The 17162-nt window shown below is 39.2% G+C and overlaps 1 long non-coding RNA gene across 3 annotated transcripts in view; it reads left to right on the plus strand.

The window, feature by feature from the left end:
* Nucleotides 1-17162, plus strand: part of LOC128080789 (uncharacterized) — a 335835-nt gene that overhangs the window by 274181 nt on the left and 44492 nt on the right. For all 3 annotated transcript variants that reach the window (XR_008206887.1, XR_008206889.1, XR_008206888.1), the window contains 2 exons: nt 10589-10712; nt 11825-12007. This is a non-coding gene — a long non-coding RNA (uncharacterized LOC128080789). The remainder of the gene's footprint in view (nt 1-10588; nt 10713-11824; nt 12008-17162) is intronic.

Genomic DNA, 17162 nt, shown 5'->3' on the forward strand with positions numbered 1-17162 from the left:
TGTGAATAAGCAGAATAGAAAAACATTGCTCTAATGGCACTACAGGAAAGGCATTGTTCATTGGGGCCGTACTAGGGGCATATTTCTTTTCTTCCAATTGACATTTTCCTGTACCTTTTTTCACTCTGGTTCATTCTTCACCAATAGTAGCAAATTATAATTATTCCATACAAGTCATCTGCATTTTTCTCCAATAGAAATCTCAAATATTTCTGCTGCTCGTTCCCCTTTCTTGTTTCGGCAGGAATTTTGATTGCTTTTGCTGTTAGTTATGTATGTGAGTACGGTCCTAGATATTTCTAACAACTTTCACCAAACCTCAAATTCAATAATCTCTGGAGTTTCTATTCAGGTATGCTTGATGCAGTCTTGCTACAGCTATGGGCAGGAATGGAAGGACGATGTCTATTCCACCCTGTAGCTAAGCTCAGTCTAGAATTGCTTTTATTTTTCTTTCTTCAACAAACTTTATCTCTTTAGTTCTTTTCAGATTATTTCAGAGCATTTTTTTCAAAATGTCAGGTACATTTACTGTTGTTCTTTAGTCTGAGCAATTTAAACTAGTTGATTTGTAATCACTAGACAGACATCTGGAAGAAGTCAGACAAAAATGTTGTGTATCCTTTAACCAGATGTGTGCTGGATAAAAACTTGTATCCTAATTTGTATCCAAATTGGGCTTGGGCTGGAGTGTGGATCTGAGGCTTAACTGCATCCAGATTTAAAGTTTAACAAAAATGACATGATTAGGATTCTTAACGTTTCTTCACAAAGACAGAATGGTCAGCTTTCTGTAAAATTATTTCTATCATCTCCTTCACCAGACCAATTTGAGAATAGACTTTAGTTGAATGGCCCAGAAGTGAAAAATGAATTCTCTTCAGTTATTTAGACTAGCGTGTAGAGGGGATGGGAATCCTGAAACCACAGTTGTCAAAACTGATGTGAAAATGAATGAAAATGATCATGGTATGAGTGTCACCACAGAATCATGGAATGGTTCGGGTTGGAATGGATCCTTAAAATCACATAGGTCCAACCCTCTGCCATGGGCAGGGACACCTTCCACTACCCCTGGTCACTACCCACTTCCACTACCCACAGCCCCATCCAACCTGACCTTGTACACTTCCAGGGAGGGAGCATCCCTACATTCTCTGAACAACCTGTTCCAGTGCCTCAGTGCCCTCATAGTGAAGAATTTCTTCCCGATACTCAATCTCACAAACAAAGATGTAAATATTGTTGTTAATACCAACCCCTGAGGAACACTGTTACTGGACATTAAGATGTAGACCACAGCTCTTTAAGTGCAACCATCCAGTCATAGTAGAGCCTTACAACTTTTCTAGTCTTCTCACTCCCTCAATGGAGAATCTAGTGAATTCTGCAAGTTCACTACAGTCCACAGTTTGTAATGCAAATAAAATAAATAAATTCAGGCTTAAAATGCCATGCGCTGCAAAATTGCTCCCAACCTTTTCTTGCAGGAAATAAATGAAACTAGGGTGAAATGAAAATTGTATTCATCATTTGATTAAAACCTTTTGCAGCCCATGTAATCCAAATGCCTTTACGAATGGTTGTCACTGAGACTGATGTTTGAAGGAGAGAGTCCCAGAAGTTTTTAAAAAAATTATTATAAAAGAGATAGTAAATGAGAAATAAAAAGCTTACCTCCTTCCTCTTCCCCCCTGCTACTGTCCTCCCCCCCAAAAGCAAGAAAGAAAACAATCATCTCTGCATCTCTGCACCCATAGACAGCTGTGTTTTCAAAAAAATACTTTTCTGCTCTAGAAATAGAAAATAGCAACGTCTTGAATCCTGGGAGAATTCCCAACCTACAAAATTTTCTCTTTTGTTTTCTTAAAACTGTCAACAACAACAACAACAAAATGAAAAATTGAAAGCCTTGAAAGTTAAAATCAGCTCTACTCGAGACCAGCTCCTGCATGGACAGTAGTAGATCACAAAAGCTTTCCAGATTTAACTTGCTTTCTTCTCAGATGAATATACCTCTTTTGTGGATCAGGGATATGTTTGGTCCTCTTTAATCATTGTTCTTCTTTTGTTGAAACTCCCAACATAAAGAGAGTAATGGTGTTGGTGAAGTTTTCCTGAAGACTCCCAGAACTCTTTCAGCAGAAGCACATATCCAGTAGATTTAAAGTGGGAACTCACCTTTTCAGTCAAGGTTTCAGGGACTTCCCAAGGTTATACTTGTGTGAATTGAATATGTAACTCTAAAATTTTATAGTTCCTAGAGCTTTGAATCTTTCTGCAAAGCTCATCGTAATCTCTAAACCCTTCTCAACATTAGCTGCCCAGCTCTGGAAAGAAAGAGCAATTTCAAGAATGCATTGTCAAGATTTTGGCCTGACCAGAAGTGATTTGTATTCCTCTCCATCTTCAACCTCCAGGATGACTTTGATCTGGTGCTTTTGCCCATTTTACCTTTGCCTACATTGCTTTACTGAGAACTAAGATATCAAGTCCTTCAGAGAAGGGACTGGCTGTTTTACCTATCACCAGGATCTCTGGTTAGAATTTAAGAAATTAGGGATGTAGACAAGGTCTAGAAAAAATATTTAATGGGATCAGGTTCAGCTCTAAGCCCTTATGTTACAGAAATGTCTCTTGTTGTTTCGAAAATCTTTCACCTTTTATGAAATGCAATTTTGCCTCCACAGATGAGAGCCACTTTCATCTATTGGTGCAAGTGTAACTCAAGCATCATAGTCAGCAGCTACTGAGAACCCTAGTTGATTTTTAGCCAACCTTTATTGGAGTTCAGTTACTAGCACATTGTATTTACCATGACTTATTTTTTATGTGAGATCTAAGCCGTATCTTTAATCTCACTGGTATTCTATGACTCAAATCTTTTCATCCAGTGTTACAAAAGCTGTTCATTACTGATTTAACAGCAAGCAGGAATTAAGTTACTTCTTTGAATTTGGTTAGTCTTAAGTCTTCAGACTTATGTGAATTAGTACTATCATTGATAATGGGAATGAATTCACTTCAGGAATCACTTCAGAACTTTATTTTGGTCATTAAAAGATAAGACTGTAGATAGCATGATCTGGGTTATAGTGCTGTTACAGCCACTAGCTTACTCAGGAAAAGTCGCTACATTTTCTCATGCTTCAATTTTCTGTTTGCAACATACCAGTTTTCCTCACAATGTGCTAAGACCTTCATCTTCTGATTATGGAAAAATAGCTATTAAGCATTGCTTTATTATTTAGAATGCCAGGAGAATCTCTTCAGACACCATGAAAATAATTAAAGAGAGCAAGACAATAAAGATAAAAACTTCTTTAATTATTTTTTAATAGGGCTTTTGTTGGATTACAAAATGTCACTGAAATAATAACAACATAAAATAAGAGATTTGTTTCTCTGTTTCATTTTCCAGAGCTGGTGATCTGTAACTGCCTGTTAGCTGTTACACAATCATGTCTCTTGGTATGCATTTAATACTTTAAATATGCCCCTGATTATATGAAAGCTTGATTATTCCAACATTTTTTAGGTTCTGCATGATAATCAAGGCTGTGCTGGAAGGACTTGATCTAATGCCAGCTGTTGGCAAAGCAAAACCCAACACTAAATCCTGAGGCAATATTATGTGTTTTCTAAATCCATGTTCCCTGGGGGGAACCTGTGTAGCTTCAAATTGGGCAGCAGTAAACAACATGGGCCTCTGCCGTGATTTTTCTCTGATGTTTCACATTGCACTGTGGGAAAAAAAAAAAAAATTATTCTGCTGTTATGTTTCCAAAGACCTGTTTGCAGATATTTAAAGCAGATGTAACTAGCCTCATGACAGGGGCAATCCAAAAATTAAAATTTCCTCTTAGATCAATTTCACTTTTTAAATTCTGAGTAATGGCTTTGTCAGATTGAGTTCATATCTCCTCACCGTTCATATATCTGTGGTCTGAATAACAGAATCAAGAAGGTTAACAGAGGTACAGCAAAGTGACCAATTAAGAGATTGCTTAAAAATCCTTTTCATAGGAAAGTATATAAACAGGCTAATGTTAGGTAACTATATTAATGAGTAGGTAGCCTGTGGATGAATAAGCAAACAGGCAAACTGTAGTAATGATCTACTATCTATTGTATCACTTCCTGCATTTCCTAGGTTGATCTATGTTAGACATCTGCTTTAGAGCAGGTTTAATCACATTTTAGGAGTACCTGTTTCTCCCCCATTAGATAAAAATCTAGGGTAAAATCGCCACACTATATATATTCAGGTAGATGAGATAAATCCCATCCTCACATGCTCCAACTTCTGCTAGTACTTTGGGCTCAGTTTTACTAAACCTAACTAGAAAGAAAAACCACAGTACCAAATCATACAGTAGTCAATGCTAAAATGTCTCAATTCCTGGAAATAACTGTGTTTCAAATCCTTTGTAATCAAGATTCTATTGCACAATACTGTATCTTCATCCTTCCACAATACTTTCAGTTAGTCACTAGTGTTCCAGCTGATATTATAAAGATCATCTATTTCATTCTCTTCCTTTTAAATGGGGATGACATTTTCTTATCTTTATGCTTTTGTGCTCCCATTAGTGTGCAAGGTGAAAGATTTTATTAGTTAGTTTCTCATCTTGCAGCTCCCCATGCTTTTAGATACAATTTCTAATCACATCTGCAACAAACCATTTTGAGTTGCTAACATTTTGGAATATCTTATTCTGTAAATGTAAATCCTTCTATGGTTCCAAACTCTAAAAAGTAGATCAAAAGCTCTATTTGAAATGGGGATTTTTCCTCAAATAATGTAAATCTGCTTCTGATTATTTCTCATCAAAAGACTCACCTTTATCTGAGGACTCTGCTCCTGTTCCTTTTTTCCTCCCTTATTCCTCTGTCTTTGCATACATTTTAAAGTCTAATTTAGGCTTCCAACACCATACTAAATGTTATCTATTCTCTTAGATCCTTATTTAACTGTTCTTGTCTTAATTTCATCTCTTACAATTGTAACTCATTATTCAGGTTATTTCTCACAAGATTGATTTGAGTATTAGAGGATCATTTACTTTTTCATTATAACAGCCACTTCAGGTTATAAATTCTGACTGTAAGGAGAAAATGTGCTTATCTATTTTGTCAGCATTTGTGTAAAACAGGACTGGGCTTGTGCTGAAGGGACTATCACAGCTGCTACAGTTTCTTTCTTTGCATTTTCTGTGGATAATCCTGCTGTTGAATCTCTTGCATGCTGAATTGTAAGGGAAAATGCTTGATTTTTGTTGACATTTTTCTGTTGTGTATTGAGTAAATGCCTGAAATAAGAGAATCTTTCTATCACTTGCCTAGGAGTTGCTAGGAGGTGCTAGGAGGTGCTAGGAGTTGCTGCTTGGATGAGCAGATGGTTCTGGTGATTATTAGCTATGGCTCTATGGCTTATGTTGCTACCGTTGGGAACAATTATGGCTTTTCTTTCTTTGTGTTGTATTCTGAACCTGCAAGAGCTTGCTGGAGGCTGCTACCATTTTATGTTCACTTCAGATAGCGTGTGTTGCAGAAGATACTTAACTCTCCACTGTGGGGGCTTTTGTTCTTCCATATCAGGCTGGTTTGATGGCAGTGGTTACAATTTTTAATGGATTCTCAATGTGTTCATCAGAGATTTTTGATGAAATGTTACTCTTCCTGTGCTTCATCTTTCAAAATAGTTGTTCACAAATATATGTACTGCCAAAAGCAATGATGTGAAAAAGGCATGACTGTGAAGTGAGGGTTATTTCTCTCTGGTAAGAGAAAGCTTAGAAGCTGTGTTTCTTGGCTGAAAGCCAGCCAAGCCTGGTAAAGAGGCATGACCAAATTTTTGATTGTGTATCCATACATTACATTTGAAAATATGCAAGTGATGTATTTATGTTGACTGAAAATGGAGTTGCAGGTATATATATTAAAAAAAAAGAAAAAGGCATTTTGGCAATCTTGAAACCTATTCTCGCACTCCTTTATCAAAACTAAAAAGCATGGCTGCGTGTTTTTCACTGTTCACAGGACTATGCTTAGCCCATGTATCAAAATACATACAATTATTTGCCATAGTTTGAGTTTGTATTGTACTACAACCCATGCCCCAGTTTCAGCCAAATTAGAGTTAATAGCGCACTGATGTTTGCTTATTATTGAGTGATGGGTGCATGCCTGGAGTTGGGCAGGGCCAGGTGTTTGATGGGGAAGAGTTGCTGCTGTGATGGCAGAGGGCAGCCGCATTGCAAGCAGTGCTGGACCATGTGTAGACCATGGGCTGTATGTTTGACATGCCTGGACAAGCCAATATGAGGGATCATGGCCTTGCAACAGTTTTGCTGCAGCATTGAATTATTTACCTGGGCCCTGCCCAGCTCCTCCTACATTGCACAGGGCTTCAGGCTGTTAGCCCCTGTCCCACCAAGGCTGCATCAGAGCAAGGCTCCCCACAGCCCTGCTCAGCTGTTGTTCCCGTCAGCTGGTCTGGCTTTTAACCAGCTGCCTTGGTGCCCTCCACCAGTCCAGCACACCCACAGCTCCAAGCGCTCCTAGCCCTAGGAAGTTGCTGGCCCACATGCTGCAATGACAAGACCCACTGCCAATGCTAAATGTAAAGCTGCTCGCTTGCATCCTGCAACAGTAAGGTTTAGTTCTGGTTTTATGTGAGTGGTTGCTTGGGAAAAGCTGACACTCAGAAAATGAAGCACAGAAAATCTTGTTAGTGTCTTGTCATAATTTTCCCCGCTTACTTTATGGGAGCAGACTAAACAAACAGTTACTCGGCTCTGCACAGAAGGGTCCGGCAGCTTTCCCCAGTTCCCAGACAATGACATTGATTAATCACAGGGCCATAAGTTGAAACAACAGAGAGTGCATTTACTGTGCAGTTCCATTTGGAAACCCTCTGAGTAAGAAATGTGAGATATCTGGAGAGGAATGGCAAAGTGGCAGAAAAGAATTTGCCAACGTATGTCTCTCTTGTCAATTATTTACAAGACATAACTATGTTGTGAGCAGGCCTCAGCTGTGCAGGGCTTGGAATGCCAAGAGCAACTTGGAGAACTTGTGCTACAGTGCTGCAAGACTTGGCTTGATGTTAGCCCTGAAGCAGATAAGGCCTAAAAAAAATGAGCATTTCTGAAGCTACGGATATTTTTGTGAATGCTCCAATTAGCTCATTTGTGGCCAACATAATGGTTTGTGAGGGAATGTTCCCATATGTAATAAACACCACAAGTGTTGTACTGGAAATGTCAGCTGCTTTAAAATACAAACAGGACACAATTCTCAGATTAAAGTCCTTTACTGTCATGCCACTTAAAAGGAGGAGAAGGAAGTACCCGCAAATAGCTGGATAAAAAGGTGCAAATAGGCTGAGCTGGAGTGGGAGCATGACAGGTGTAACAGAGAAGATTTCATAGCTTTTGATCAATTTGTGTCAAATAATATACTTTCCCTCATTCTAATATGAATATTGAGACTCCCATCTACAAGAAGGGCCATAAGGAGGATCTGGGAAAGGATGTCATCCTGACCTTGGTACCAAGCCTGTCATCCTGACCTTGGTACCAAGGAAAGCTGTGGAGCAAATCATTTTGGGTGAGATCACACAGCATGTGCATGGCATCCAGGGGATCAGGCCCAGCCAGCACAAGTTCATGAAAGGCAGGTTGCTTGACCAACCTCATCTCCTGGAGATGATGGGCCTGGAGCATCTCCCCTATGAAGAAAGGCTGAGTGAACTGGGTCTGTTCAGCCTTGAGAAAAGAAGACTGAGAGGGGACCTGATCCAGGTCTATAAATATCTAAGGTGTGGGCGGCAGAATGGCGAGGCCGGACTCTTTTCAGTGGTGAGTGGAGACAGGACAAGGGGAAACAGCTGGAAATTGCAACATAGGAAGTTCCGCACAAACGTGCGCAAGAACTTCTTTACAGTGAGGTGACGGAGCACTGGAACAGGCTGCCCAGGGAGGTGGTGGAGGTGGAGTCTCCTTCTCTGGAGATGTTCAAGACCTGCCTGGATGCCTACCAGTGCGACCTACTGTAGGGAACCTGCTTTGGCAGGGGGGTTGGACTCGATGATCTCTGGAGGTCCCTTCCAACCCCTACAATTCTGTGATTCTGTGATTCTACAGCTGGGTGACCAGAGTGGTAGACGACAGAAAGGCTGTTGATGTAGTCTACCTAGACTCAAGCAAAGCCTTTGACATGGTCTCTCACAGTATTCTGGGGAAATTGGCTGCCCATGACCTGGACAGGTATACCCTTCTTTGCGTAAGGAACTGGCTAGAGAGCCATGCCCAGCGGGTAGTGGTTAATGGAGCTAAGTCCAACTGGCGACCCGTGATTACAAGTGATGTCTCCCAGCGGTCAGTACTGGGGCCCGTCTTGTTTAATATCTTTATTGATGATCTAGATGAAGGGATTGAGTAAGAAGCCCTTCAGAGGGATCTAGACAAGCTGGATCGCTGTGCTGAGGTGAATGGGATGAGGTTCAACAAGGCCAAATGCTGGGTCCTGCACTTTGGCCACAACAACCCCAGGCAACGCTACAGGCTTGGGGATGAGTGGCTGGAAGACTGTGAAGAGGAAAGGGACCTGGGGCTGTTGGTTGATGCTCGGCTGAACATGAGCCGACAGTGTGCCCAGGTGGCCAAGAGGGCCAACGGCATCCTGGCCTGCATTAGAAATGGTGTCGCCAGCAGGAGCAGGGAGGAGCAGATTTCCCTCTGTACTCAGAACTGGTGAGGTTGCACCTCGAGGATTGTGTTCAGTTTTGGGTCCCTGGCTACAAAAAAAGAGATTGAGGCCCTGGAATGTGTCCAGAGAAGGGCAATGAAGCTGGTGAGGGGTCTGGAGCACAAGTCTTACGAGGAGCGGCTGAGGGAGCTGAGATTGTTTAGTCTGGAGAAGGCTCAGAGGAGACCTTACTGCTCTCTACAACTTCCTGAAGGGAGGTTGTGATGAGGAGGGGTTTGGCCTCTTCTCCCAGGCAATAACCAGGACCCAAGGAAATAGCCACAAGTTGTGTCAGGGGAGGTTTACATTAGACATAAGGAAGAACTTTTCTCTCAGAGGGTGGTCAGGCACTGGAATGGCTGCCCAGGGAGGTGGAGAGTCACCATCCCTGGTAGTGTTTAAGAGGTGTCTGGATGAGGAGCTACAAGAGATGGTTTAGTGCTTGTTGTAGCAACGGTAATAGGAGGATAGTTGGACTAGATGATCTTGTAGGCCGTTTTCAACCTTGTGATTCTATGATTCTACGATTCTATATTGTAGAACTGGTGAATTAGCACATTTAAGAAACAGTCTTATATTTTTCCATCAAGTAAGTATAAGGAGAACATAGAAGTAGCTTACTTGGTTCAGCAGCAGCAAACTTCACTACTGCAACTCACACCACTGACTATAGCTTGTCCTGAATTTGGGAGGAACAGGAGAATTCACTAAATTCTTCTCTTTGAGTCAGTAATTCTGCAGAGGAAAATGACAGAATTACAGAACCATAGGGGTTGGAAGGGACCACCGGAGATCATTGAGTCCAACTTCCCTACATCAAATTGCACAGGGCTTTATTTTATGCTGTTTCCTCTCTCCACCATGAAAAGATTGTCTTTTGAGACATAGTTTGTCTTTGATCATTGTAAAATATTTCTAAACTAGTGATGTAGTAGAGCGAGACTCTGACCTGAACACAGAAGCACAGTTTATATCCTAAATGACCCATTCAGAATCTTCTGAGAGATAAATAACTGTAGGTGTTAGCTACCTAAAACTTTGGGATCTGAGTTCCAGTTCTTTTCATTAGTGCACTGACTCTTTATAGTTATCTAGTTTATTAAGAAATACAAGCCTTACTATACATTTTAGAAAACTACTTTGTTGCTTAAGTAATAGATTGGAACAGCACTAAAGAGCCATGCTGTTCTATTTGGTATAAAAAAGCATTCATGAACGTATTTAAAACCATATCACGTGCTCTGTTAGAAGCTGTTCTAAGTCATCAGCTGCATCTGCATTCCTATGTACAACATATGGTATTTAACTGCTACATTTGAATTGTTACAGCTATGTTACTGAGATGAGTTCCTGTGATTGTTTCCACCTTGTGGCAAATGAGGGATATACAACTTCCCGAACCGCTCTATACCAGATTCAGATATGTCTTCTGTTAAATGAGTCCCTCTTGCTCAGCAATTGTCCTTTACACTTCTATTTGTACTAGGGAATACATGAGCCTTGTTTGGTAGACTTGCATAGATGAGCCAAGAAAATAAAGTATTGTATACATTAAGAATGATGAAAGTAAACTGACCAATCACATCTTTGAATGCTAAGTCTTTTCATGAATCCATCTGAAGCCATTCAGTGCCCTGAGAGCTGAGGTGTGTGTTTGGATATTTGTTTTCTGTACTTCTTGTTCTCTTTTTTTTTTTTTTTTTTTTTTTTTTTTTTTTTTTTTTTTTTTTAGTGGACTGGAACAGATAAACGTTGATGTTTCTTCCTTCCTGTCTTTTTGGATGATAGCTGTAATATTTGCTTTTTTTTTTTTTTTTTGCTTTTTTTTCCCCAGTAATTAGAGACCTTTTTCAACTGCCACAACTCTTCAAAAATGACAGAGTGACCTTGCCAGCACTTGCTTCTGTAGGACTCTTACGTTCATTAGTAACAAAGCAATGAGAAGAATACCTGTCAGAGTAAGTGACTAGATGCTCCAATTTACACATTTCTTTTGGATGTTGCTTGTCTACTAGAGAGGTTGTGTGAACTGTTGATTGACACTTCAATGCTTTCCCAGAATGTAAACTTCTGTAAACGGATGTTAAAATAAAACAGATATTAATATTTGAGTGAAACAAATTGAAGTATTGCATGGCGCACAAACCTCACAGAATTGATGTCAATTCACTTGAAATGGTGCTTTGTCCATGATATTTGCTGTCTGATTTTATGAGTTGCTGAGGCGTACATTGAAGGGAACTTCTAAGAGAAAGATTATTTGAATCCCCAGCCCAAGAGCTGCACCAAGAATTAGTTAAAATGAAGGAGGAAGATCTTAACTATCTGGGAGTGTGAATACATTAAAATACACTGATGTGATCATGTGTTCTCAATGTGTCAGATATTGTGATTGCATAATAACATTTTTACTTCTGGAACAAAGACTACATAAAAATTTAGAGCCTTTTCTTTACCATGCAAGATAATACATATGAAGTACAATGAATGTTATCTACTTGTTAGGCTGCCTGATAGAACCCTTGCTTATGTGACGGTTTAGATAATCTGAAAATTCCCTTTGGGCAGAAATCAAGGATATTTTGTTTATCACTTTTCTGCAGAAAGGAGAACTGGACCACTGATATAATTAGGTTTTTAATTAAATTTGATTGAATTCATGCTTAAATTATTTCACAAAGAAATAAGTATGTATTCTGCTGCTTTCTACTATCGGTCTTCTTTCGTTCATATTTTAAAACCTTCATCAGAAAGATTGACTGTTCAGCAGCTGACAAAACTAAAGAACCTACAGATTGCTCTGGAAATGAATTATGAACTGAGATGGATTCATTCTTGGCAATACTCACCAAATCAGTTATACCTGTTTTTCTCTACCTGAAAAATAAGGTTAAAGCGGAACTTAACTATGTCACAAGAATATTGGGAAAATTAAGCACACATTAATGTTTCAAAACCGTTCTAAAATTTGTAAGTTAAGACATTTCAACCTGCAAAGTTTGTGTTATTATTACATATTGTGTATGCATTCTTCAGTTTTAAACAACCTGTTCCTGTTTATCTCTTCCAGTTTTGATTGCCTCTAAACTTCCTAAACACATGGGAGCAAGTGAATGTTCTATCAATGGTGCTGGTTCCACAACTGTGATGTAAATAAATCCCAGGTGTGATGTTACATATTTGACCACACAGCTGCTAACACTTTCCTGTGATGTGCATCTTCATATTTGTAGGAGCTTCCTATCTATAAGAGGTAAGGGTATTTTATGTTCATTTCAGATATAATATTTTTACACGGGAAATATACATGCTGTTCCTTTTCACAAGAATATTATGCCTGTTTTCCTGTTATTTATAAATTTCTTTTATCTTACCCCATAAGAGTCACTGAGGATATGAAAAGAAAATGACAGTTTTCTGTTTATACCAAACATGGTATTAATGTGCATCTTTCTCTTCTGCATTTTCTTTCTGATCTTCCAAGCATGCAGAACGGTTTTCCTGCTAATTCATTTAAGGCTGCTCTTGCGAGTCCATCTGAACACCAGCTAGAATAGGAAAATGTACAAGCATAAAAATGTGGAAGCATTTCCTACATTATGATTGGGAGGGGTAAATCAGGCAGCTTCAGAATTGCAGAAGGGTTACTTGCATTTGTTGCAATATTATGGTGACTGAGCAGGGGGCTCATTGGACCCTCTTGCTTTGCTGCTCAGAGGTGAAACTGAGGACCAGCTCATGTGTACCCTTTTTACTGGTCTAAATGAATTGGATTAAAAATTTTCCTTCTTCCCTTCAGTTCTTGAGGTCATCTGATGCTTTATGATGTTCTAATTCCTAATATCTTCTAGATAAAGTGATTATTTCTATGTCTGAGCTTCTCCTGCCTTCGGTGTTTTGCCTTATGGGGAAACCAACAAATTCTGCTTAATTTGGAATCACTGTCCTGATATACAGCAAATACTTCTCATTCACTTTCTCTCCCGATGGTTTCTCTGCAGGCTTATTTTCTCTCTGCTCCAGGCTGTGATGATTGATTCATAAAGCACAGAGCTGTGTTTTGCAAGGTCAGCATCAGCAATGTTGCTACTGTGTGCATAGTTTGTAATCCCAACAAACATTTAAAACTTTGAGCACAGAGGAATGCAGTGTCTGTTAATTGGAAATCTCCAGGGCTCTTTGGTTTTTGTTTTTTTTGTGTGGCTTTTTGTTTGTTTGTTTGTTGCAATGTGTTGTTTAAAAAACAAGCACGCTTCTAGGAGCTGAGAGGTGGGTTTTACTTAATTACACCTTCATAATGGATTATGGTCAGTTTAGCTGACTCGTGATTGATGATGACTGAATGTTTTTGATAGGAGTAGAAACATTATTATGTCTTCTCCTTACTCTCTGAGTCCAGCAAAAGAAATTTGGGAAAATACATTTGAAGAGTTGGAATGTTTGTGAAGTAACATGGAAGAAAAGCTGTTCTAGAAATGCATGATCTTAGGTCTCAATCGTGGGATTGTTTTCAGCTCTCTATGAACAGGGTTCCACTGACAGAGTACAATATACAATACACAGACATCAGAGGACTTGCCTGAGCCTTGAATTTTTGTTCTCCTTCTGAGCAAAGTGGAATTTTGCGTTCCATGAAGTGCTTGAGAATTTAATTATTTATTGAGGTCAAAATAATTTAATTCAACTGTGATGTCCTGACTTACTAACTAATGGTCACCTCTCTAGTGATATGATGGGGAAAAATCTGAATGGCTCAGAATAGCAAACCTTTGCCACTTAGCTTACAAAGAAAGATAGTAGATCTGGTGAGCTGAGCTCTGCACTGGGTGAAGACGCCCATCCCAATGAGGATGAGGTAAAGGACTGCATAAAGCAGAGTATTCCTCAAGGTGAGAAGGCAATCTTAGATTTCCCATGAGAATTAGAGAACCTCTGTCTCAGTGACACATGTAGGCAGGTTTTTCTCTATTATGTATGCCAGTTGGTTTGCCTTGGACATATTGAAGAAGAGAAGATAAGCGAGCTTCAAAGTAGAGGCAATTTGACAAGATGGATGGTGTGAGAACATTAGTAGAAGAAAAGGAATAACCTAGCAAAGAGCAGGATGTCTGTTTATAAAGAGGTAAGTTCATATTTGAAGGTCTTGTGCAGATGGTTGAGATGAAGTAAGAAGGGAAAAACAGGTAAATGGGAAAAAAAAGTTTACAGAGAATAAACTTCAAAGAGATGATTCAATGTTGTCACATTGTAACAATATTCTCTTCAGAAAAGCTGTTCCATTAGAGCTGATTTCAGCTCAACGATTTGATTTTAAGCATGGAAATGAAAATGGCAAATATTTTTTTCCAGTTTTCATTTTGTTTTAAACAAATAAAAGAGTTGTAAAATACACTTGAAATTAATTCCAGGGGAAAGAAAAGATGACACTTTTGTCAATTCAATTTAATTGAAAATACAAACATTTGTTGTTTGGAAACTTTGGAAGCCAAATAGCAGTGTTTTCAAAGCTGTAAACAGTGTATTTGGTAGGGCTTTTTTTTGTTGTTTTTGTTTTTCTAGATTCTGGAATAGAGAAATATCTAGCCAAAACACATTCTGTTCTTGCACAGTGCCTTGTAATCACTGTGAAGCACTTCCATTTGCTGCTTTGCTGTCTGACTTTGCAGCTTCACTGCAGCTGTTCACTCAGGCTCTTGTGGCAGGGCTTTCTAGAGCTGTCAGGGCAATTTTTTTCCCTTGTTGTTTCCTGCTGTTTGTTTCTCATGGTTTTCCTCACAGCCTTGCACCTGCAAGCCCTTATACTGACTGTATGGATGGTTCTCATGGGATGCATTCACCAGGGACATTGGGAGTCACCCTTTCTTGCCCCTTTCCTATACCCCATTTTCTATCTTTTAGTTTACATTAACAGAACTCAAAACTTAGAGCAGCAGAGGTCATCTAGACACCTGTTCTAGTGAAATTCAATCACAGAACATTAGCACCAGCCCAAATGTAATGCTTATGCCCATCTAAACATGATCTTGTTGGCAAAAAATTCATCATGAATGGGAACAACCCACAGCATCTTGAGCACATCTTGATGAAAGTACAGAGTGCTCGCAGACAAGAATGGCAGTGGTTTGTCACTACCACTGTCACAATCTGCTATGCTATAGAGACCACAGAGGTGAATGCTGTCTTGGTGATGATTCCCAGCTATCCACAGAGACAGCTTTGTCTTGTCTTGCTTTTCCTCTATGTCTTTTATTTTTAATGCCTTTTGGAACTTTGAAGTTGGTACATGCCTTCACCTCCTGAACCCACTAAAAATCATTGTTTATTAATAATCCTATCTCAATATCCTATATGCAACATTTTTTTGAGCAACTGTACTAGTCAGTAAAGGCTAACTTATACTAAATGTGATTTACTGCAAAGCAAGTTTTTTACTTTGAATAAGACAAACACACCTCTGTCAAATTCCTCCTGACTTTTCTTCCTGCAGGAGATAATGGAAGTCAAGAATGTATGTCTCTTTATGTGGGTTGTGTCACGCTTTCTTGTTGTTTTCTCCCTACATAGTGAATTTCAGCTTGAGAGGAGAACTGGGCAAACCTGCACAGTCAAAACTTCAAGTGCCAATAGGTAGTTTGCCAGGATAGATCGAAGCTGACATGGAGAGCCAAAAAAGCAAGCTGTTTCTTACCTTCTACACATATCTACCTGCTTCTTCCCATATGTTTCTGCATTACTTTCACGTTTAAACATCTTTTGCATAAAGTAATCCACTGTCAAAGGTCCTTTGACAGTGTTAATATATTCCCCAAATAATGAGGACTAATATATAACCAGCAGAATGTGTTGGAAAGAGTACAGTGATTGTTAGTGAGACAGATTTTGGGGAGTGCCAGAAAGAATTTCACCATTCTTGTTGCAGGTGGCCACCCAGAGAGATTATATGATCTATTTATGGGAGTCTGCATCATATTTAATTGTATGAGTAACACTCTTATATGCTGCTGGTAGAGTGGGAAGGATTAATCAGCTGTCTGAAGTGCATCTGTCTCTGCACAATGGCTACAGAGGTAGCTTAAATGACTGATATGCATTAGACACTTAAGTTTTAGATGGCTAAAAGTAGGTAAGATGGATCCCAGTCTAAGTTTTCTGCTCCTCTATATCTTATACTTTTCCTAAACATTACTCCTTCTCTGTCTTCATCTAAAGAGCATGTAGCAGCACTGTGTCCTGTGAAAGCATTTACTTCTGCTCTTCCTGAAGGCAGTAGGATTTTTTCATTGCTTTTCTAAGTTTAGAATCAAGTCTAATGCCCTTGTTGTTTGGGATAATGTATTAAATAGGAAAGACAGATGCTTCTATCTCAGAGGCAGAGCATGTTTAAGGACTCTCAGCCTGTGGATCTCTTTGTACTTCTCTTGGCTGCCAGCTCCCCACCTCAGCTGTGCAGGAGATCACACAGGGTAATTATGCAGGTTTCTTTCTTTCCTCTTCTTAACCTAACCAAGAATTGATCACTTTTACAAACTAAGTTACCACCAGGGGATGGAAATGGAGCTGCATTTTTCTCCTGATTGGGTACACCTCATTAGGTCCACGACAGCCTTTGGCTGGACTCCCTACCAGGAGTAATTGGTAGTGACAACAGTATCATTTTGCCACCTACCAGTCAGCATTCAGAAGAGCAGCCAGATCAGAGAAATAAGCAGGAGAAGGTAAATCAGAAGATTACAAAGATATCATGAGATTAGTAATTAAGTAAGACCTCCAGAAAGGAGTGTCTTAATTTTATTAAGAGGTGTTGAGAACAGTCATCTGTCTTAAGTAACGGATGACTGACTGTATCATTATGAACTGCCAGGTAATGGAATTAGTAGCAGACCACGGAAACTTTCAATCTTGGCCACAAGTAGAGCTCAGTAGAAAAGACAAGCCAATCTTCCCTTTATTTTTCTTCTGTCTATTAGCCAGAAGATCTTGCATGTGTTTTGTTTTGTTTTTTATCCTGTAAATAAACTCCAGTAAGTTGCTTACTGGTGATTTCAGCTAGGCCTTGAGAGACCTTGATGAATAGAGTTTATTGTGAAACTGAAGAAGAGGGCTATATTTAGCTTATAATGACAGAGCCTCTGTGAAACTGCTGTTAAAATTGTCAGAGATGATATAGCAAGGCTAGACAGACGTTGCTCTGATCCAGTATGTAGTCTGCTTTATTCTGTAAGCAATATCATTTGACCTTATCTGTCCTACTTACAGATGATCTCAATGCCATGTATGCTATTAAAATATCTTGGGCAAATCATTCATTCCTTTTTAACAGAAATATAAGAAATATTTTCAAAAATATACTTGCTTGATTTACAAGTAGAGATCCAGAATGTGAATAGAATCAGAAATGTTTTGTTGAT

Source organism: Tympanuchus pallidicinctus, unplaced genomic scaffold (assembly GCF_026119805.1).
Source record: "Tympanuchus pallidicinctus isolate F22 unplaced genomic scaffold, pur_lepc_1.0 scaffold1, whole genome shotgun sequence".
NCBI classification, from domain to species: domain Eukaryota; kingdom Metazoa; phylum Chordata; class Aves; order Galliformes; family Phasianidae; genus Tympanuchus; species Tympanuchus pallidicinctus.